The sequence below is a fragment of the Panthera uncia genome (assembly GCF_023721935.1).
Source record: "Panthera uncia isolate 11264 chromosome A3 unlocalized genomic scaffold, Puncia_PCG_1.0 HiC_scaffold_11, whole genome shotgun sequence".
Classification (NCBI taxonomy): domain Eukaryota; kingdom Metazoa; phylum Chordata; class Mammalia; order Carnivora; family Felidae; genus Panthera; species Panthera uncia.
The window spans coordinates 57,726,182-57,750,041 of NW_026057578.1; the positions used below are offsets into that span (position 1 = coordinate 57,726,182).

Sequence of the window (23,860 nt, forward strand, 5' to 3'; positions counted from 1 at the left end):
TCATATCCATACCTAATTTCTTTAAGCATTGTTGGGGCAAAGGATAGGACTATTAGGAGTTAGAAAAGGAGAGAAATCTTGTTCTTCCTACTTGTATGACCTTTGGCCTTAGTTTCCTCTTCCATAAAATGGAGCTAATACTACTAATATAAATTGTTGTAATTATGATAGTAAATGGCAAAAAAAAAAAATGGATCTGAAGTACTAGGACAGTGCTTGACAGCTGCAGTGCTTAGTTAATGTTAGTCACCTTCCCCCCATTATCCTGGAATAATTGTAAGTTGTAGGTGAGGGCGTGAGGTGGTCCTAACTTCTGAAGGGTGAACACCAAGCAGTAGGGAGAGCTGGGGACAGGACTCAGTCTCACAGGTGTAGTTAATTCCCAGTGCTGTGTGACCCCTGAGACATCTACCCAACCTCCTGGAGGCTCAGATTCCTCACCTGTCAAATGAGGAGGCTGGTCCCTGTCACCTCTGTATTTCCTTGTAGCTCTAAAAGTTCAGCGATTTCAAATAGTGTGTGTCTAGTCTTTTTTTTTTTTAATTGAGATGGAATTGTTGTATAACATGATCTTAGTTTCAGTTATATAGCATAATGGCTTGATGTGGGTGTATGTTATGAAATGATCACCACAGTAAGTCTAGTTAACATTGATCACTGTACATGGTTACAAGTTTATTTTTCTTGTGATGAGAACTTTTAAGATTTACTCTTTGCAACTTTCAAATATATAATACAGTATTATAAACTATAGGCACTATGCTGTACATCACATCCTTAGGACTTATTTATTTTATAACTGGAAGTTTGTACCTTTCGACCCCCTTCATCCATTTGCCACTCCCCACTCTCCACCTCCTCCCTGCCTAGTCTTCTTCTGACTGCAGAGTTGATTCTTTTCTACATAGGCAAGGCTACTCTTCATAGGTGGTGGACATATCCCCTCCATGGTATGTGAAGTGAACTGAGAATTTCTGGCATTTGAAGATCTGCTTCTTTAGGGCCAGGTTGAGTCCAAGATTTATTTTACTGTTACCAGCTTGGGTGCTAAGTTTGTGGCTCTTGCCCCCAGTTCCAAATACCCGTGTCTCTGGGGCTAGCCACATGTAGCAAGTGAATAGGGAGAGTCCTTCTAATCTGAGAGAGGAAAAGAAGTAAAGGGGAGGAGGAGGAAGTAGAAGGGGCTGTGGATATAATTTTGACTTGCTCAGAAATAGAGTGAAGCTGTCTTCAAAGAATTAGACAGGAAAGCTCTCTGACTCTGCCCACCTCAAGACTTGACCAATGTCTACAATTGACCTTGTCTGTCTTTATTATTTACAGTTTTCTGTCTTCATTTTCTCCAGGAAAGAACAGCCAATTTAAAATGCCTTTTTCTTCCAAACTTCCTATTTTTTATAAATATTATTGCTTATTACTCTGCAATAATAATACAGCATTTTTGCATATTGTATTGTACTTTTCATAGTGTTTTCATCTACTTTACCTCATTTAACCTACATATGAAGATTTGTCTAGGCCACTGGGTATCTTCATTTGGCAAGATGAGGTTGGTATGGTCATCTGATTTGTCAAGCTATTGGTAGCAGAATCCTGGCACTTTGTCTTTCTCTAAAGCTGATCAGTCAGGAACATCAACAAGTATTTATGGAAAGTCCATATGTGCACAGCAGAGATGCTTGTGATAGAGAATTGTTATTCTTAAGACATTATAACCTAATAGGGTCTTAAGGGGAGGAGGATGGAGTTCAAGTTTTTTACCTGTAATTAATTAACTATTACAATTAATTAATGCCAGGAATTAAAATGTCTGGATGAAGGAAGAGCTGTAAACACAAATGAGGTTTGGGGCTGTCTCCGAATTTAACGTGTGCATATTGGTTACTCTGCCTGACTCTAGTGTTAGGGAAAGGTGACAGTTTTTATTTTATTAAAAGAAAAGTTTTTTTAGGTGATAGTTTTTAAACAATGCGTTTATATATCTCTAAGCCTCTGGGCTCTATATCATAGTGCTACAATGTAAAACTGCTATACCTCATATCTGCAAACTAGTTCACACTATTATTAGGTGTAAAAAGACAGGAAACAGTGCCTAACATAATTTATTTCTGATATTGAGGGCTTGTGGTTTTGGTTGCTTTTTTTCAGAGGATTACTGGAAGTAAATGCAGGACTTTCTTTGAAACAAATGAAGATTTTTCAAAATAAATGAAATTTGAATAGATTAGAATCTGCCTCACTTTGTGGAAATAAAACTTCTGCAAGGAAGCTTTTTTTTTTTAATCTCTATATGTCTATTTTCTCAGGTTTCTGACTTTGCAGGAGCTTCATAAATCTGTAAAAATGCTGGTATTCAGGTCTGGATATATAAGACATGGAAATGGGCTATTTTCTACAATTTTTTTTAAACAGTTCATTTTGTCTACTCTTGGGAGGGAGTGGCTGTGAATAGTAGGTTCAGGAATGTGGGATTCTGTTTTCAGAATCTGAACCCTGGCCCCGGGCTCCCCGTGGGCTCCAGAGGTGCTGGGTTGTCCAATTAACTTGTTGGCTGTTGGACAAAGGAGTGGCCGGAAGACCACTTGATTATTTGGATGATGAATGCATCTGTCATGGGAGACCACTTGTTTTTTAAGCAGGCATAAAAATACTTGCTCAAAGGAAATTAATCTGCACACAAATGTCATGAATGTATAGCTTGATGATCTGTATTGTTCATTTGTGAGATAGTTTGCATATTGAAGAGCTTAGTTCTAAGGCACTTGACAAGGTGAGGGCTCTGAGTCTCTGCTCACAAGCCCATTTAGGGGAGTACAGGTCCTGTTCTGTTGTGGGGAAGTCCTACAGTGTCTCTAAATGCTTTATTTTGCCCAGTTGGCTTTTCGTGACTCTGTCAGATTTTTTTCCCCCCACAGCTTCCTAAGTAATGATCTGCAAGTACTATTGGCAGCTGGTAAACCTGGGCTGTGTACCAAAAAAGACCACATCCTCAGGAAGATTGGAAGCAAAGGTTATATTGGGTCTGGTCCTCAAATTCAGTCTTGCTTTCAGTGAATTTCTTGGGGAATAACCCTTGCTCACCTTCTGTCAGCTGAGAGTTTTCTTAAAACCCTTGCCAAATCTGTTCACTCCCCTTCAGCCAACTGAATATATATCAAATTAACGTGAAGTTTTCCCTTAAATTTGTTTTTTTATTGTCAGTCTTTTGGATTGGGGGAATAGAAATATGGTAGGGTTTTTTTTTTTGTTTTGTTTGCTTAGTTTTTTGTTTTTAATCTTGGTTAGCCTGCAAACAACCCTCTTAGGACTCTGTAGCAATTATTTTTAGGAAATTTGAAAGCATTTCTCATAGAACCTTGAATATCAAATGAACTTTTCTTAGACACACAGTACTTCTATGCTACATTTACATAATGATGAAAATACTTTGTTAAATGTATGTAAAGAAAGGAAAAGGGTTTGGGGCACTTGGTGGCTCAGTCAGCTAAGTGTCTGACTCTTAATTTTAGCTCAGGTCATAATCTCACTGTTTGAGTTCGAACCCTGACGGTGCGGAGCCTGCTTGGGATTCTCTCCCTCTCCGCCCCAACCCCACACCTCAAAATAAATAAACTTTAAAAAAAAAAAAAAGAGAGGAAAAAGGTTTGAGTTATCCCGTTGTTGGAGATTACAGTGAATCCTCTACCTCCTTCCTCCTGCTGTTTCTGGCACCTCTGGCCATATATTTGTAAGGTGCTAGGTGGAGATGTGGCCAGTAGCCGTGGGAGAAATGTGTTCTCTGGCTTGCTGAGAACTCTGTGAGCACCTTGCTGAATCTAAACAGCTAGCTGTCTATTATGGTAATGAATCTTCCTCTCTTTGGTAACATAGGCCTGCAGCAGTGACCATGAAACACCACACAGGAAGAGTAAAATTGTCTGTCTTAGGAGTAGTGGTTAGAATCACAGAATGAAAAAAAGGCTCAAAAACACAAAGCTTTCACAGATTGTGAAGGCACAAGTTGAGGTGTATACCTTACCCAGCGTTGTGCTCTATTTTGGGAGCCTGCTTGAGATGCTTGCTACATCTAGGGCAGTGGATCCCAACGTGGTTGGCGATCACATGTACTTTGGATACTGCTGGAATGTAGCTCAGCACCTTAGTAACAGTTACAGCCAGTTAGTGCTGTGGGGTCACACCATCTCTTGGCTCTCATGCCTTTTGCTGGTTTGTGCTTTGTGTCTCTGTCCATCGCTGGGTCTCCTGCGCCGTCTTAGGTGTTCGCGAGACGTTGACCTTGTGTGTTCTGGTGAACATAGGTGCTGCCTTGATGTTCTCCTGTGCCTCTCACCTTTCATTTGCTGCAGTTTATACACCCACGTTATCTGGCTGCTGGGCCTGATATTTTGTTCAACAGACACCACAGTGCAAGTGTATATTCCTGGCTGTGGCAAAACACATTTTACACTTCGACCAACATTTGGCCCCACTGCAAAGGCTTGCAGCATGCTGATGTGAGCTGTGCACTGGTGAGAACACAGGTGGACCAATCTTCCAAATTTGGGAGCACTGTTTTGTTTTAAAAAGTTATTTTAAAAACCAGCTGGGATCTTGACTGGTCTGGAAGTACATCTTGGTTCCATGTACAATTTTATGTAATATGCAGCCACAAGAGCTGGCTATCCTTGGCACATAGACTTAATAAGCAGTCAACATAGTATAAAAAAGATAACTTCTGGTCATAATTTCATTCTTTAAATTAGAGAACAGAACATTAAAAACATCTTGTAGATTTTGTAGTGGGGCACCGGGGTGGCTCAGTCTGTTGAGTGTTCGACTCTTGGTTTTGGCTCAGGTCATGATCCCACCGTTTGTGGGTTTGAGCCCTGGCAGCACAGAGAATCCTACTTGGGATTCTCTCTTTCCTTCTCTCCCTGCCCCTCCCCCACTTGCGTGCATGCTCCTGCTCAAAATAAATAAACTTAAAAAAAAAAATTTTGTAGTGATGCTTTCTCCCATGATCTTGTAAATAAATGCTGCTTGTAAAAAATTGGAGAAAATATAGGAAAAAACCCCCCCAAATCCCAGTTAACTTTTTTGAGTTGATTTTCCAGCTTTATCCATTGTCTATATAATCAAGCTCATATGTATATGCACAGACACCTTGTTCTTCACCTACCAGAATAATAGCACTGGAAAATGTGTCACAGCATATTTTGTGTGTTTGTATGATTTACGCTCCTCCCAGCAGAGTTGTGCATCGACACCTGCTTCCTGTGCATGCCCCGGACCTGCCATTCCACCCCAGCTGCCTGGGATGTGGACACAGTGGGCTCCCAGCAGCCTCATCATTTTGAAGCATGTGCTCATTCTTCGTTCTCAGTTCAGGCCTGTCTGTGAATGGGACCCTCGTGTTTTGGAGGAGGGACTTGAGACTGGAGGGGTGACCTGTGTCACTCCTGGTATCTCAACCTCGCTTGACACTTAGTACTAGACTGTGCCAAGCTGTTAAAACAATGACTTACTCACAGTCGCATAGTTAGTGAATAAATAACACTCCATTCTTCCATATCACGGCACTCTAACAGGATGGTTAAGAGGCTTGTGTAGAGTCCTCTTCCCAAGAGTCAGTGCTAAAAAAATATGGATGTATTGATGAATTGGGCCCCTTTGTAGTTGGCTGGCCCTCTGCACACATACTACCTGTCTTCCAGGATTGTTTTCTTCATCTTTTAGGATGTCAGTGATGTAGTTTGTAGCTTTTTGGTTTTTTTTTAACTTTTTTGAATGTTTGTTTATTTTTGAGAGACAGAGCGCGAGTGGTGGAGGGGCAGAGAGAGGAGTCACAGGATCTGAAGCCGGCTCCAGGCTCTGAGCTGTCAGTACAGAACCCGACTCAGGGCTTGAATTCACAAACCGTGAGATCATGCCTGAGCTGAAACTGACTGAGCCACCCAGGCACCCCTGTCGTTTGTAGTTTTTAATCATTCCCTTTAATCATCCCATTGATAGTGACAGTCCTGAGTGGTGTTGAGAGCTCACCTTGCTACCAGTGACTGGATTTCATGTGTAGTCCTGCAAGAAGTATTATGCCTTATTAGGACAGAATTCATACTTACCCCATATTTTCTCTCTATCTCTTGTTGTGAGATATGGAATTCACTCCTGAACAGACAACCCACATTCTGCTTAGTTGAATGAGAGTCAAGTAATTGCAGAATATTCAGCCTGGTTCCTCCTGGCCCAGGAGCGTAGGGGACACATTGATGGTAGGTGCCAGGAATGGACTTCTGTCAGACCCTTTTCTCCCTAGGGACCTGGAGTGTAGGCGAAGGTTGCCCAGGGACTGTCCCTGGGTTCAAGGATCTCTGTGATGGCATGGAGTATGTGTATGGGTGTTTCCTGAGGGAGTCTTCTTCCCCCTTGGGTGAAGTGACTGCCCCATGGCTGTGCCTGCCCAGCTTCCAAGGATTCCTCATTTAGTGAGTAGCCTGCTGGTGCCAGGGGCCCATGTTGCCGCTCTGTTGTCCCTGCTCAGAATACGAGTTAGTTTGCTTAGAATCACAGGCTGCCAGTCTAAGCACAGGAGGTAACAGAGCCTAGTTTGGGGACATCTTCCCTGGATGTGAGTCCTGGCTCCTCCCCTACTCATTTGCTTTGTGACCTTGTACCAGCAACATAATCTCTCTGAGCCTCAGGAGTGAAACCATTTAGCATTGGGAGTCTTAAACCGAGGTAATGAGTGGCCAGAGCTTGTTGTTGTCCCTGGTACATGCTATGTGTGTGATAATGTGTTAGCTGATGACAGTAGTAACGATGTCCACAACGTGGGGATGGGGGTGGGGGCACTGAAATGGCTTGTGTTCAGATAAGCCCAGCTGGTAACAGTGTTATAAAGGATAGAATACTGTATTGCTTTGTATTTTTTCAGTAAAGCTCTTTGGAATTGTTTTTCTCTGACTTTATTTTTCTTTCCTCTCAAAAGAGCCCCTTGGTGATTTGAGATGAATTCCGTCAGGAGTGAGGAAGTTTGCTCTGTCATAGACTCCGTTAGGTGAGGCTGGTCAATGTTGTCATGTGACTTGTAAGTTCAATATTTCTGGTCTGCTAAATTTCATAAGGGCTAAGAAGTTAAAGAAATAAAATACACCCTTCAAGGGATTGCTGGCGTTTCACTATAATCATAGGGGCCAGCTTCTGAGTTTTAAGCATAACTGACCCTACTCAGAAGTTCTTCCAGGTATATGAGTAGTATGTGCTCATGCCTTCTGAATGCCTTCTTTCCAAGACCATATGCCCTTAGCCCAGTATTAGGGTCACACATGAATCAGCTGCTCGGTTTGTCCCTGTGTCTGTCCAGAGCTTTCCTGGGATTATGTTTCTTATCCAGTTTCTGCTGCCAGATTGAACCTGAAATTGGCATTTCTTGCATGGGCCTTCTTGTGCTTACTTAGTTTTTTGTTTGTGTGTTTATTTATTGTACTTTAGAGTGCGAGTGGGGTAGGGGCAGAAATAGTGGCAGAGAGAAATTCCCAAGCAGGCTCCTGGCTGTCAGCACAGAGCCCAACGTGGATCCCAGGAACCGTGAGATCATGACTTGAGCTGAAATCAAGAGTCAGATGCTCAACTGACTCAGCCACCCAGACATTCCCCCTTCTTGTACTTTTGTATTTAGTTATTTTACTGTGGAGACTGAGAGGTGGTTTTCTCCTAAATGTGGGTTGATTTTTTCTTTTTTTTTATTGAGATATAATTGACATATAATATCTTATACAAGATGTATAACGTGTTGATTTAATACATTTATAAATTACAGTATGATTACCACTGTAGTGTTAGCTAACACCTCTATCCTGTCACATAATTATTGTTTCTTTTTTGTGGTAGGAACTATTAAGATCTAGTCTCTTAGCAACTTTGAAGTTTATAATAGAGTATCGTTGACTATAATCACTACGCTGTGCATTAGCTCTCCAGAAATTATTTATTAGTTGCACGTGTGTACCCTAAAACATCTCCACAGTTTCACCACCCCCCCCAGCCCCTGGTAATCACCATTTTACTGTTTTTAGGAGCTTAACACTTTTAGCTTCCATATGTAAGTGATATCATACAGTGTTTGTCTTTGTCTGTCTTGTTTCTGTTAGCATAATGCCCTCAAGGTCAATCCATACTGCAAATGGTAGGATTTCCTTCTTTCTCCTGGCTGAATAATATTCTAGTGTGTATGTGTGTGTGTGTGTGAGATACACAATGGATGAAAGAATGTCTTTCATCCATTCATCTGTTGATGGACACTTAGGTTGTTCCCATGTCTTGGCTATCATGGATTGGTTTATTCTTACCTGTACTTTTTGTTCTCTTTAGCAGCTGTATCAGATAATGAAGGCCCCTGCTTACTGTGCAAATAATAGGCCAGAACCAGTGATTCAGGATCCTGGAGAGCTTTCAGCAGCCCCCATCCCAGGCCATACCACACATCTCTGGATTTGGATTTGAAATCTCTCCAGGAAGTTCCAGGGCTCAGGCAGGATTCAGAACCTGTGGAGTGACCCATGGCTAATCTTGAGATGTGCGTGATGGGTGGACAGATGCAGATCAGAGCCCAGGAAGGGTGTGTGAGAGATGGTTTGCATTGAGAGCAGTGGCTGAGAAGGGTCAGGATGGCCCTCAGCATGTGTAGGTTTTCATGTCAGCCCTATCTGGTCTGAGGAGCTGGCTTTCAGATGATAGAACATCACTGATGTTGGCCCCCTGCCCCTCCAATGGCAGGAGTCAGGGGCCCTTCCTGAACAGTGGGCACAAGCCCCCGGACAAAGATCAGGAGCAGCCAGGAGCATAGAGACCAGGATTCTACACCAATCCTTTTACTCACTTGGCTTATTTTGCCTGTTTTGTGGAGAGAGAAATCTTAGTATATGTCACCTTGTTTCATCTAGTCCTTACCATGACAAGTCAGGGTAGTTATCATCCTCATTTTACAGATAAGAAGACTAAGGCTTGAATGAGCCATGTGTCAAAGACACGGTTGTTGTCCTTGCAGGGACTCCTACAGAAGGATGGTCTGGATGGAGGCCAGATAGAATGGATGAAGAAGAAAGGGGGTGGCAAGTGTGTCCTACTTTTCTGCAACTTTCAAGGTGAAAGTAGTGAAACAAAAGAGCAGCTCAAGGGCAAAGTAGCAGGATGCAGAGCCTTAGGGATTCAGGAGAAAGAGATGCTGGGATGGCGGTTCTCTCAGTCTTGCTGCACAGCAAAGTCACAGAGTAACCTGTAAGAGTGCTGGTGCCCAGGCGGCATGCCAGACCAGTTACACCAGACTCTGGGGCAGGGCCCAGGCATCAGTATTTTGGAAGCTCCCCAGGCTACTCTGCGTTGAAGCCAAAGATTGGAGGGGACACCTGTTTTAGAGATTTAAAGGAGTCATTAATGCAACCAGGCCCAGAAGGAAGGTGTCAGGAACATGGATGGACAGGCTTGTGTCTCTTCTGAGGCTGGCCGGAAAGGAGCAACATGGCAGGTGGAGACAGGACATATTAGGGTGTAGAGGACATGTGGGCTCCTCAGTCAGCAGGGAGGTAGGGACCAGGTGACTGGTGTGAAGGAATCTGTGAGTAGAGTGGTTTGTATCCAATCTTCCTTGCTCCCCTGTCCCTTTGGGCCTGCCTGCTAGAGGGACCTTCATGTGAGGGGGCCCCCAGGTTTGTGTGGAGTGGAAAGGATTTGGACCAGCTGCTGGTCTTCACCCCTCTGCATGGCAGACCCCCTGAGGGCACTTAGGAATGCTAAGTCCAGGCCCGGAGGCCCATAGGACTCGAGTCTCTGGGCAGAGCCTGGGGGCTTGGCCATGTATGTACCAGGAGCAGTGAGAGCCCCCTGCCCCCCACTTTGAAGTGGGCCTGGTCCTCACCTGAACATGATTCTGTGACTGATGGGAACTATGATAACTGTAACTTTGGCTATTTCAGGGGAAAAAAATTTTTTTTAATTTACTTAATTTTGAGAGAGAGAACATGAGGGAGGGGGAGAGAGAGGGAGACAGAGAATCCCAAGGCTCCTCACTGTCAGTGCAGAGCCCAACTTAAGGATGGAACTCACAAACTGCGAGATCATGACCTGAGCCAAAACCAAGAGTCGAACCCTCAAGTGACTGAGCCACCCAGGCGCCCATATTTCAGGAACTTCTGCGAATAAGCTTTGTGTTCATGTTGATCATGAGGAAGTTATCAAGAGCAGACTCTCCAACTTCCTTGCAGGGGGCTATCCCCACCCCCAACCCCCCTATAGGGAAATTGTAAGGCATTCACTCTTCTAAGGGCTTAAAAAATGTTTTCCCCTGTAAGCAACTGACAATGACTTTGAATGAATGCATGCCTCTTCCCTGAATTTGTCTTTTTCTGTACTTAGATTATTGGCAAGCCAGGGCAATAAGTAAAATTAATAATATAAACAATTAGTAAATAGAGCTTGGTTATGAAATCCACTTTGGGTACAGGAAGATGGTTGTACATTGCATGTTGGAAGCTCTCCCACTCTCTGTGTGCATGTACACGGACCAGTAGGAAGTCTTCCTGAGTTGGGCAATGCGTTCATTTCCTAGGGCTGTTGTAACAAAGAACCACAAACTGGGTTGCTTAAAACAACAGAACAATAGTTCTGGGGCCCAGAAGTCCCAAATCGAGAAGTTTGTGGGCCATGCTCCCCGACACCTGTAGGGGAATCCTTTCTTGCCTCTTCCTTGCTTCTCATGATGGCTGGAAATCTTTGGGATTCCCTGCAGCTGTGCAGCTCCAATCTGTAGCTTCAGTATCACATGGCATTCTCCCTGTGTGTCTGTCTTCTCATGTGGACACCAGTCATATTAGATTACCCCAGTATGACCTTATTTCAACTAATGACATCTACAGAGACTCTATTTCTAAGTCAGGTCACACCATGAGGAGCTGGAGGTTAGGATTTCAGCATCTTTTTTGGGAAGATACAACTCAGTCTGTAACAGCTGTCTGGTCCAGGTACTCTGCACATGTTTCAAGATCCATGTGGACCTCACTGGACAGATGAGGGAGCAGAGACTGAGGGAGGTGAGGACGCTTATCTAAGCCACACCACTAATAAGGGACAGAGTCAGGATTTGAACCCAGGTCTTTGGCACTCCTGAATATATGACTTCCCTAGTTTAGACCAACTGAAGGGTGAGTACTGGGCTACTACTTTGCCACTCTCTTCACCTTTCTGCATGAAATCAATATCATCCTTTTGTTAGAAGGAAGCACAGAAATATGAAGTTAGTTTGATTTGTTGATCCGGTGGGATTCAGTGGGGATTTTTCATATATTTATTTTTATTTCCATTCTTACTGCTCTGACAACTTAAAATCCTCCTAAATGGTATAAAGAGAAGACTTTTAGATCTTGGCTACCCAACAGCCTGCTGAAAGTTGCTTGTCTCTTGGGATCTTCTTATGTCCTCAGCCTTATGTGATAAGGACTTAACCCAGTTTCTACTGGTGGCCAGGTTCTCTGGCACAAAAGTGCTCTGAATGGAAGAGCCAGGTCATGAGATGTCCTGGTTCCATCATTACTACGGGGTGTATGTCCGCAGAATAAATGTCAGAGTGTTTTGCCAACAACTGCTGGCTTGTTGCAAGGATCCAGGGTCTTGAAGGCTGCTGCAGCTTTTCCTAAGTGAGGAAGGCTTTGAACAGTCAGATTTCAAGATCAGAATTCCCAGTAGAAAACTCCTGTAATAAAACGTTGCCCATGAGTCTGAGAGAGTAAATTGCAGCTGCTAAGGCTTCTCTATTCCATCTTATTAAAATTTAATTTTATTTGTTTTTTTTTTCCTAATTACTGGCTCCAACTTTGCATTTCCCCAAAGGTTCTCCGCCCATGGACGTTGGTAGATGTGCATCTTGGGTTCAGAAATAAACGTTTTTTAAAAGGGTTAGGTGACCACTGTTACTACGATGTGTGACTGTAGAGACAGGGGCAAGCTGTCATTTTATTCGCTGTCCCTTTCTTCCCTGATTCTTCCTTGGACACTATCTTGACCCGCACATGGCTAAGCCCTGGTCCAAAGCTTTCTTAGGACCTGAAGATGGCAACAGGTTCTGTGAGATGTGCTAACTGGCAGCTTGTTACAGACTGGGTCTATAGTAGTGTCACCTGATGGGGAAGGCAGGCCATGGGTCATAGGAGTAAATTCACTTCCTTATTTCCATGGGATAGAATACCTGTTCTTGGGGAGATAGGATATTCTCCTTACTCTCTAGCTTGACCTGTTGTCCTGTTTTTTTTTCCAGCCTTTCCTGAATTAATGGTTAAATTACCATCTGTTTGACCCTATAGAAGGGAGGGCTAAGCAGGGTACATACTTAGTACAGGCTGGGACTTCTGTGCTGTGTGCTTTCTTCTAACAACAAAACACAACACAAAAATAAGAAAATCTACTTAATCCCTGAGATAAATTTAGTTACTGAAACACTTACCTCCTGCCTAGTCTGAGATAAGATTAGTGGAGTTCTGTAACAGAACCATGCAATTGTTGATATGTTGCAAGTCTCTGAAAGAGAATGACAGATGGCAGACTTTGAGTAATCGGATTTCAAGATCAGAATCCACAGGGAGCAAACTCCAGCTACTTGTAGCTTATGGAAAACTAATTTCTTTCAAGTGAACTTAAAGAACTGTGTTCTTTAGTTTTATTTTATTCAGAGGATTTGTTAAGCAAATATTTATTAAAAGCATACCAGGAGCCAGGTACACCAGGTGTTGGGAACGGATAAAGGATCCCTGCCTTTCCCCTTGTAACCCTCTATACGTGCATTTAACCCTTGCATGCATTTAACCCTTATACATGCATTTAAAGTAAGAAACTTCTGGAGTGCCTGGGTGGCTCAATCAAGTGTCTGGCTCAGGTCTTGATTTCAAGGTCAAGAGTTCAAGCCCCGCGTCGGGCTCTGCAGTTGGGCTCCATGTTGGACTCTGTGCTGATCGTGAAGCCTACTTAAAAAAAATGTGTGTGTGTTTGTTTATTTATTTATAAAGTGAGAAACTTCTGTAGGTGGTAAACATCTAACATTTAATTATAACAAATTAGTTGTAATTTGATGCCTAAAAAGACTCTTTTGTTACCAAGGACAGAAATGTTGAAACCAAAGTCAGAAATATGGGCTTTATTGCAAAGGTAGTAAAGAGCATTGTAAACAATTGTGCCAAACACTGGTGTGCCAAGCTTGACCTCTTTTGGTATACCTGCACACTCTCAAGATGAATGGAACCCACTGTGGCTTCACTGGCTGCACTTTAGAAATGATGGCAATACCTCTGGGGAAGGATTAATCAAGCTAAAGTGTGTCGCACACATAGTAGGTGTTCACTAAAAGTGTCTTAACAATTGCACGTGAGTTGCTGTATTGAAATACATGTAGCTTGGTAAGCTTGATGAAACAGGCAGACTAATCCCTTTTAAGACTGGTTTGCAGTTTTACAGGCTCCCAGGGGGCTCTTTCCATGTGAGGAGCTGGAATCCAGTGAAGTACTATCTTTCATTTTGAACTTGAGTCTGTGGAAATGTCTTGCTTCACTGACCCTTTTGACTCTCACATTGATTTCCATTTTGCAAAGGAGGTACTATTGCCTTACCTTATTTATTTATTTTTCTGTGATCCTTGAATGCCTCTAAGCTCCATTTCCTGCCTTTAATTATGTACAGGGTCATTAAACAAAAGTGTGGTTGGCAAGGTGGTTGTGACTGTAACAGTATAAGGTGCTATCAGGCGGCAGGCTGCACTTAATGAAATTTGGCTGGTAAACTGGTTTGTGCACCACACATGAGTCTTGTTGAACAAGTTTAACAGCCTTTCTGCAACTGCCTCTGAGCAGGAAAGGACAATTCTTTGAACTTCATGCTCAGCCTTGTTTTTTACTTCCTTTCTTCAAAATCTTCAATGTGGGAATGGAATAGTCTTTATCTGTGACTAGTTAGAAAAAAGGCCTTAGGGACATGTACGAAGAGTTATTGTCAAGGGGCAAGATGTGAGGTAAATGTTCTTTGTGGTTTTATATATTTCCCAAAATGTCTTACAATAAGAATGTATTTATTTTGTAATCAAGAAAAAAAAAAAACCAAACTGCTTTAGAAGGGTAAATTGAGACCAAACTTCATTATTTTAGGAAAGATTTTTGGAAAAGATATTCTTCATAATTGGTTCCCTTAATGTGATTTTGGGAGTACAGGCAATACCCATTGGGCTTGTTAAACACAGGATGTCAAAAGTGATAAATTAATAAGTCCCAAACAGGAAGTCTGCTGTTAAAGTCTGCAGGTACCCGAGTGCTCTAGGCTGTTTAAGGACTTTGGCCCAAGCAGATAGTTTCTCAACAAAATTGAGAGTTCAGAGATGTTTTGTCAAAGGATTTTGGTTCTTTTGAGGAAGGTGAAACAGGCAAGGGAATATAGTTTGCTTCTGTTACATTTGAATACACCAGGGTCAGTATAACATAATTTTGTGACTTTTTTCTTTTTTTTTTTTTTTTAAGTTTATTTATTTATTTACCAATGCAGGGGGCAGAGAGAGAGGGAGAGAATCTCAAGCAGGCTGCACACTATCAGTGCAAAGCCTGACTCAGGGCTCGATCTCATGAACTGTGAGATCATGACCTGAGCGAAAATCAAGTCGGATGCCCAACTGACTGAGCCACCCAGGCGCTCCTGTGACTTGTTTTTCTAGGTTTTATGGGTTAGGGGATGGTTCTAGTCTTTATTGGTTAGGGGTCCCTGGAATCTAAGGGAGGAAGTTTCAGGATTAAAGTGAGTACCTTGAAAGAGAAGGGAATCCTGCCATTTCAACAGTGTGGGTGACTTGAGGACATTCTGCGGAGTGAAATAAGCCAGTCACAGAAGGACAAATTCTACATAATACCACTTCTGTGATGAGTCTAAAATAGTGAAACGTATGGAAGCGGAGAATGGAATGGTGGTGCTAGGGGCTAGAGGGAGGAGAGAATGGGGAAGAACTAGTCAAAGGGTACAGAGTTTCAGTTACACAAGATGAGCATGTCCTAGAGGTCCAGTATATAGCATAATGCCTGTACTTAACAATATTTATACTTAAATATTTGCTAAAAGGATAGATCTTATGTTAAATGTTCTTATCACAATGTTATATATTAATAATTATAAGAGAGTGGGAGGAAGCTTTTGGAAGCGATGGATATGTTTATGGCATAGATTATGGTGATGGTTTCATGGGTGCATACTTCAAACTCATACATTAATTATGTATACGTTTTTGTAGGTAAAAAAAAAAAAAGGGTGACAAGTATCTGGAAAGAGCTGAACAGAATGGGAAGGACAGGTTAGCACGGGGCTAGAACCATCAGGATGGTGAGCACGTGGTCCTAGAGCACTTGGGTCCCATTTCATAGCCATTGGGAGTGGCCAAAATTGATATATTAGTGTCCAGGGAAGAGCTATGGGCAATCCTGGATTGTGCTGGGCTTGGCAGTAGAGGTGGAACAGGTACCCATCCCCATCCATTCTGGATGCCCCTAGCAGCTGGCGTTTCATTTAGAGATGGTATCAGGCCTTCAAGTCAACTTCTTTGTTACTGTACCCCTTACCTCTTATTTTATAGCCTTGGATCATCCCTGTACTATAAGGATTTAATCCTAATTGCTTTACATAATCATCATGCCAGAAGACCAGATAAATGGATGGTCAAGTGGATGGAAATGATGGAGAATTTTCAAGACAGTGTTCATTATATCCACGGCAACATGTGTCTGTTAAGGCAGGGAAGTCACTGTGTTTGGAACTGGCTGTCATGATGGTGTTTTGTGTAGGATTCTTGTTGTCAGGCACTTCGAGCATTACGTCACCCTGTTTGGAGGTTCACTATGACAGGATCCTTATGTTCGGTCTGAGCCAAAGCAGGCAGCTTGGTTCCCATCCAAGGATTATTTATGGAGCCTCTAGAAGAACGTGTCAGAGTTCAGCAGTGTGGACCCGGAGTGCATTTATGTTCAGATGCATTTATGATTTATCACGTGGGGAATGGAGTTAGGAAAATTGTTTTTATATTTACTTTAGGAGCCCCACTGTGGACATTTCTGATCATTAGAATTGTCATGCTTTTTTTTTAAATTGTGGTAAAATACACGTAACATAAAATTGACCATCTGGACCATTTTTAAGTGTACAGCTCAGTGGTATTAAGTGTACAGTTCACATTGTTATGCAACCATCACCACTGTCCATCCCCAGGGCTCTCTTCATCTTGGAAAACAGAAACTCTGTTCCCACTGAAGAATTTTCACAGCTTTTGAGTGAAGGCAAAAAGGATTCTTTGAGAGTCCCTTAATTCCAGTGAGAACAGGACCGAATGGTCTGCACTTGTAACTCCTCTTGGCTGATCAGAGCTACCCACTGTACCCACCATCCTCTCTTGGTTTCCTGGGAAAGCCTAGGTTCATTGTGTGGCTCTCCTTGTCCCCATGGGACTGGAATGCAGCGTGCAGGTGAGGGCATGGTGGCTGCCTGTCCTGTTCTCGAGAACTGGGACCAGAATCCCTCCCTTGTGGTGCCCTTGAAGCTCTCCTCCGGACCTGCACTTGCTCCGACTTGTGTTGTGGATTTGGCAGGCTCTTCCTGTCACCACGATGGGCACGTGGCTGCTGTGTTAGGCACTTCGTTATAAAGATGAGCTCATCAGGTGGCCGGCTCCCGAGCTTCCCGCGTGATTCAGTTACCCTGTGGCTTTGCCCACCAATTGACTGCACTCTGAAAATAGCACCATCATCTCTCGGTTTCGCGGAGATTTGTGGGAATCATAAGGGACTCACACTGAGAGGTATATCGAATTATATAAAATGCTTTGTAGAAAAAAGTCAGAGTCTGGTAATTTGGATTATGAATTTTACTTTGAATAGGTAGAGCTTTCTCATTGGGAATGCAAATATCCCCAACATTTATCTTCTCTTTTCAAGCCTAGTAGAAAGGACTTCACATGATCTTTTACGTTATTTATTACTTTTCACAAATAAAAGTTTTTTTTCCTTTATTCTGGCTCTTTATTTGCCTTTTCTCCTAAGTCTCCAAAACAGCAATACCAGCCAAACCAAACAGCCCCAACGTGAAGACAGACCTTGAGACCAAATTAGTTTCCCAACTGTGGATTATGGTGTTGAGCTGTGGTGCACTGTGGGTGTGCCATCACATCGATGGCTTAGGTATAATGATGAGAAGCTTTTTACTGGAGTGAAAGAATTTTTTTTTTTTTTTTTTTTTTTTTATGGGGCGGGTGGGGTCTATTCTAAGCCCAAAGCCATTAGGGAGACCCGCTTTCTTCAGTGCAGGGGGTAAAAAATAGACTGTTTTCTGGTTTTTTTTGCTTTCCTTAAAATGCTTTCTGTGGGGGTTGGGTGTTGCTGTGTTTTAAATGGGTTTTAGTATGCGAGGGTGTTGTTACTGGTGAGAGCAGAGCAGTTTGTCACTGCTGCCTGTGGTTAAGTCCCAGGCCCGACACAGAGGTTGTTATATAAACCAGGAGGCAGTGGGAAGGCTTCTCCAAGTGTCCTTGTTTGTTCCATGTCAGTAGCTGCCATTTCGTCTTAAACTCGGTACCACCCATGTGCATGAAATCCAGCCAGAATGAAAGATTTGCAGCATTATCACTTAGAAGCAAATTATTCATAGGCCCCTTTTGGGCCCTAATTATAAAACTTGTCACTTGACATCTATCTCCGCCAGAGTTGTTATTCTAATAGCCTAAAAATAGGAGTGTTGCACTCACTGTGCCGCCAGGAGGGTTTTCCTGTAGAGCCAGACAAGCCATATGGAGCTGCCACAGAAGGCAGACCAGAATGCTCCATGCGAGCTGCCCTGCATTTGGGGGGATTTGTTCCTGGAGACAGAGCCAAGACTCAGCCAGTCGGGGCTTGGGAGAGCAAAGTCAGTCTGAATGTAGTTAGAAGTGTAGGTTTGTGGATGGCGGAGCATTTCTGAAAATAATTGTTACCCTGTCTTTAAATTTTTTTTTTAATGTTTATTTTTGAAAGAGAGAGAGAGAGAATATGAGTGGGAGAGGGGCAGAGAGAGAGGGGCACAAGAGGATCCCAAGCAGGCTCTGCGCTGACAGCAGAGAGCCAGATGTGGAGCTCAAACTCAGGAACCGCGAGATCATGACCTGAGCTGAAGTCTGACACTTAACCACTGAGCCACCCAGGCACCCCTGTCTTTAAACAGCCCTAGAGCAGGGGAAGAGGCCTGTTTTGGAGCTGGAGCTGGGGAGGGCCCAGTCCTTAGTGCTCAGAGCTTTAGCCACTTCATCCCTCCCTCCAAAGGTGGCCATGAGGATTAATGAGAAAACAGACTTCAGTATTTTTTCTTTTTTTTTTTTTAATTTTTTTTTTAATGTTTATTTATTTTTGAGACAGAGAGAGACAGAGCATGAACGGGGGAGGGTCAGAGAGAGAGGGAGACACAGAATCGGAAGCAGGCTCCAGGCTCTGAGCCATCAGCCCAGAGCCCGACATGGGGCTCGAACTCACGAACCGTGAGATCGTGACCTGAGCTGAAGTCGGACGCTCAACCGACTGAGTCACCCAGGCGCCCCAGTATTTTTTCTTTTTAATGAGCCTGAGTCTGCCAAATAAATACTGCCTCAGAGCCATCCATGTGAGTTGTCGTCAGCTTCCTTATAAAAAGATAAGTAGGGTTGCATACCCTGTTAGGAGCTATGCGTAAACATTTTGCCATCTATTTACCTTATTGATATGTATGTGTGTATATATTTTTGTCTTTGACCCATTTGAAATTTGTGGACATCATACCCTATTTTCTAATGACTTTGAATGATTTCTTTGCCACACTAACCATTTTCCTTCACCATTCAGCAGAGATTTAAGGTTTCTCCTTTTGGTTTTCCTACTGAGGACTCTCACTGATCTGTCTCCCACTTGTGTGTCTTCTCTGCCATATTGGACCCTTGTCTGCTGTTTTTGTGTTCGTGCTGTGGTTGGTTCCACCCTGAGTGCTCTGGTTTACCTCGGATTCAGAGCCCCTGCCCGCTCCTAGGGTTCCTGCAGGGGCAGTCTGCATTTGTGCAGATGTGGAGTGGAGGGCCCTTGTCTGCAGGCGGACACTGACTCACTCCCCTTGTCACTTTTTTAAGATTAATTTTTTTAACGTTTATTTATTTTTGAGACAGAGAGAGACACAGCATGAACGGGGGAGGGGCAGAGAGAGAGGGAGACACAGAATGGGAAGCAGGCTCCAGGCTCTGAGCCGTCAGCCCAGAGCCCGACGCGGGGCTCGAACTCGCGGACCGCGAGATCGTGACCTGAGCCGAAGTCGGACGCTCAACCGACTGAGCCACCCAGGCGCCCTCCCTTGTCACTTTTTAAAAAAAACTAAACTTTATTTTTTAGAACAGTTTTAGATTTACAGAAACACTGTGAAGGTAGTATAGGGAGTTCTCATATACCCCACACCCAGTTTCTCCTATTGACATATTAGCATGGTGTATTTGTTACAACGAATGAACTGGTACTGATGGATTATGGTGGTAGGCAGAATAATGCTGCAAGCCTGCGAATGTGTTAGGTTCCATGGCAAAGGGGAATTAAAGGATGTAGATAGAATTAATTGGGTTGCTAATCAGTGGACCTGAATATAGGGGATGAGCTTGGATTATCTAGGGGGGCCCAATGTGATCACAAGGGTTTTTAAAACTGGAAGAGGAACTCATCCTGGTGTTGCTGGCTTTGAAGATGGAGGAGGGGACCGAGAACTAAGTGAGGGAGCTGCGGCCACTCGGAGCTGGAAAAGGCAAGGAAAGGGGTTCTCACCTTGAGGCTTCAGAAAGGAGGCTGTTGACACTTTGACTTTAGCTCAGTGAGATCTGTATCAAACTTCTGACCTACAGAACTATAAGGTAATAAATTTGCTTCTTTTAAGCTATTGTGTTTGTACTAACTTGTCACAGCAGTGGTAGAATATAAAGACAGTGATTGTTAATTAAAGTTGGTGTTTAAAAAAAATTTTTTTTTTAATGTTTATTTTTGAGACAGAGACAGAGCCTGAGTGGGGGAGGGGCAGAGAGAGAGGGACACAGAATCTGAAACAGACTCCAAGGTCAGAGCTGTCAGCACAGAGCCCGACGCGGGGCTCGAACTCAGACCGTGAGATCATAACCTGAGCCGAACTCGGACGCTTAACTGACTCGGCCACCCAGGCGTCCCCTAAAGTCTGTGTTTTATTCAGATTTTGCTGGCCTTTTAATTACCCAGGATCCCTCTCAGGATACACCTCACATTTAGTTGTCATCTTGGCTGTGACCGTTTCTCAGACCTCCCTGGTTTTTAGTGACTTTGATAGTTCTGATAGTACTGGTCAGGTATGTTTTCTGAGTCAGGCATGAGGCTCATTCTGATGTTTGCTTTGTCTCTTCAGACTGTGTTTTCTTGCCTTTCAGCATTCTTTGTCATTGTTTTTGCAAGCCAGGCATAATGTAAGGAGTAACAAGAACTGAAGAAATAGTTCTTTAGTGTGAGTTTTATGTTATTTTGTCTAGGACTTGGGCTGTTGGTTTGCTGTAGCCACAGATGCCCAAGGTTTTCAGATTCCTCAGGTGTCCTTGCCTTGGTCTCTCTCTCTGTCTTTGGGCGCTCCGGGGCGCCTGGCTGGCTCAGTTGGTAGAGCGTGCGACTCTTGATCTCAGAGTCGTGAGTTCAAGGTGCACATTGGCCTTAGAGCTTGCTTAAAGACATTAAAAAAAATACAGAAACTTGAGCTCCTCACATGGAGTCTGAGAGTCTTCCAGTCCTTCCCAGTGTCATTATGCCAGAACCTGTTGATGTGGTGGTAAAGTATGGGGAGAAGAAGCACCCTGTAAGTCTTATCAAAGAATCTTGGTCTTTCAGTGGGTCTGTGTCCCTGGGATGTGCTCTGGACAGTGTTTCTTGGATGCCTCCCTTACCCTGACCCCTCCCCCTTCACCAGGTGAGACCAGAAGGCTGAAGGGGGCTGGAGTCCCAGAAACGCCCCTCCCCCAGCTGGGATAAGGTTCTGGAGAGTCTCCATCCCTGCCGGAGAGCAGGCCCCTGTTGTGGAGAATGTTCTGGGAGATCAGGAGAGGTTTTTCCTCGCTCTTCATAGTGAGAACCTGGTAGTAAAACCTGTACAGGTAAAACCTAAGACTGTGGCCATCAGGAGTCTCCTACTCTCCTGCTAGTCCACACACTCAGCCTCCCAGCAATTTGTCAAAACCTTATTGAAGTGTTCTATCAGTTGATGGCCCCAGCGGCTTCTGCTTCAGGTGAGTGATCTGGGCTGTGACTTTGGATTGTCCCCTCTCTCCAGATTTCTGGGTTGTGATTTTGACCTGAGCCCTTGGGTCTCTGATGGGTCCCAGAAAAGCCGCGGATATTCAATTTGCTCAGCTTCTTATCATTAGGATGGGAGTGAGGACTTCAAATTCTTTACGCGGGGGAGCTGAAACTAGAAGTCCCCTCTTTGCTTCCTTGTTGTCCTCCCCACCTTCCTACCAGGTTGGTTGTGTTGGTATAAAACATCCTGACCATTGCAAAAGCTCCTGAGTCTTGAAGAGAAAAAAAAAATCACTGTTTCCGATCAGAGAGACTGCTTCTGAGTTATGGTGACACCAAGTCATTGCCCACCCTTCTCACTTCCTCCTTTTGTTGCTCAGGTTTTACTTATTAGCAAACCAGATAGGGGTTCTACAACAGATCTCTTAAATTGGGAAATACTGGGTCTGCATGTGGGATGGGTGGGGTTTTTTTTTTTTTTTTTTTTTTAGCACCTTTCTACTTTCCTTCCATCTGCTTCCCTATCACTAACCCCCTCTAAGCTTTGACAGGCAAAAATGTTTTATCAATCTTACACAAATATGGCTTAATCTTTACCCTGTCCTGCCTTCCTGCCCGTGGTTTTTTTTAAGTTTCATTTTTTAATTTGCATGTGAGAGAGAGTACAAGTGGGGAAGGGGCAGAGAGAGGGAGATCCAGAATCCCAAGCAGACTCATGCCCCCAGTGCAGAGCCCAATGGGGGGCTCGAATTTACAAGCCATGAGATCATGACCTGAGCTGAGATCAAGAGTTGCTTAAGTGACTGAGCCACACAGGTGCCCCCCACCTGTGCTTTTGATCACAGAGCTCCCCTAAGCAGCTGTGCAAGTTCTGTGTTAAAGTAGCAGCCCCTTTATTTAGCTGACAGCTTTCAGGCCCTCTCAATTACATGTAAGTCAAGAGCAAACCAGTGAGGGGCGCCTGGGTGGCTCAGTCCATTAGAGCATCCGACTCTTAATTCCAGCTCAGGTCATGATACCAGGGTCACGGGATCAAGCCCCACTCCGCACTGAGTGTGGAGGCTGCTTAAGATTCTCTCTCTCCTTCCGTCCCTCTCCCTGGCTCACGCACATGTGTGCTCTCTCTCTGTGCAAACAAACCAGTAAGACAAAAATTCTGAGCAGCCTAAGGAATAATTGCTATAAAAACTCAGGCACCCTTCCTTCTTTCCCTAAAGCTGTTAATGGGGACAGATCAAGGTAATTGTATGGGTGGGGTGGATGGTCAGTTGGAGCCTAGATAAGGTAAAGATGGCATCTGTCAGAAAGGGGATAGAATTGATCAGATAAGTAAATATATTAAGAATAATGGAAGCCAGGTTCCTCATGTTGGAGAAGAGAGTTGCAAATATGGAAAGAAACTGGAATGACCCTGGTATTTGATTGCAGTGCTGGCATTGGATCATAATTGGAAGTTTTTATGTATAAAATCAGTATAAAAATGAAAATGTCAATGAGTATATGTGTGTATACATACATAAACATGTACCCATACATATGTACATATATGTACAGTCCAGGTTCTGTCCACTGAAAGGTTCTGGGAGCAAGCACCCCCACAGCAGTAAGTGTACTTGGCTCCCAGACCTTGGCTTTTAAATACCATTCTTCACTAAAGGAACCAGGGCTTCTTGGAGAAATGGCTGATGCCAGGGCTAGAGCAGGAAGAATAAAGGGTGAACTTGGATTATTTGCCAGAAAGTAGAATAATGGGGACACGTCCAAAGGACACAGAAGCCAGCTTGAAGGGGTACCTACTGGCCAAGTCAGAGACAACGTGAACATCAAAATAATCGTCATACTAGATTGGATAAGGTAGGGAAACATGAAACCATACTGCTAGAAATAAACAAGTTAAATTTAAGGAGGAATGCAGTTTCAAAGAACTTCACAGAATACTTGTTAATTACAAAGGGAAAAAGGAGTAACTCTACAGTGCAGAACCCTGGCAAACGAGTAATGGGACAATACGAAATCGTCTGCCACCTGGTGTGTGGGTGTGTGTGTGTGTTTGCTGTTGATTCATGATGATATTCATTACAGCAGAGTGATAGACCTTTACTTTGTGTGCTTTATGGTCTGTGAAGGACTTCAATATTTTATTTGCTTCTCACGGTCCCCTTCTGGAGTGGGCAGGGATTATTTTTCTACCTTTGAGGATATGATATAATAACGGTAGTTTTTACAGCCAGGCAATAGTCTAAGAACTTTGAATGTTGCATACATTAATTCTCACAATTACCCTATAAGGTAGATATACTGTGATAATTCCCTTTTACAAATGAGACCAAGGCACAGAGAGGTTAAGTAACTTTCCCAGTGTCACACAGCTTAAAAGTTGGGAAACTGAGACTTGAGTCAGACATTCTGACTCCATATTTCCAGCTCTTATTTATAGAGTTGTGTTGCCTCTGTAATTGAGATGCTGAGGAAAGGAAACACTTAGCTAGGTTAGGTGACTTGTTCAGGGCCCCTTGTTCCCGTGGTTGTTGGATTCTGCAAATCTGTACTGA

At 43.5% G+C, this 23,860-nt stretch overlaps 1 protein-coding gene across 5 annotated transcripts in view; it reads left to right on the plus strand.

Annotated features, from left to right (window-relative positions):
• The window catches only part of TBC1D8 (TBC1 domain family member 8), a 111,599-nt gene that overhangs the window by 16,866 nt on the left and 70,873 nt on the right, over positions 1-23,860 (plus strand). The gene's annotated exons all lie outside the window — the stretch shown is intronic.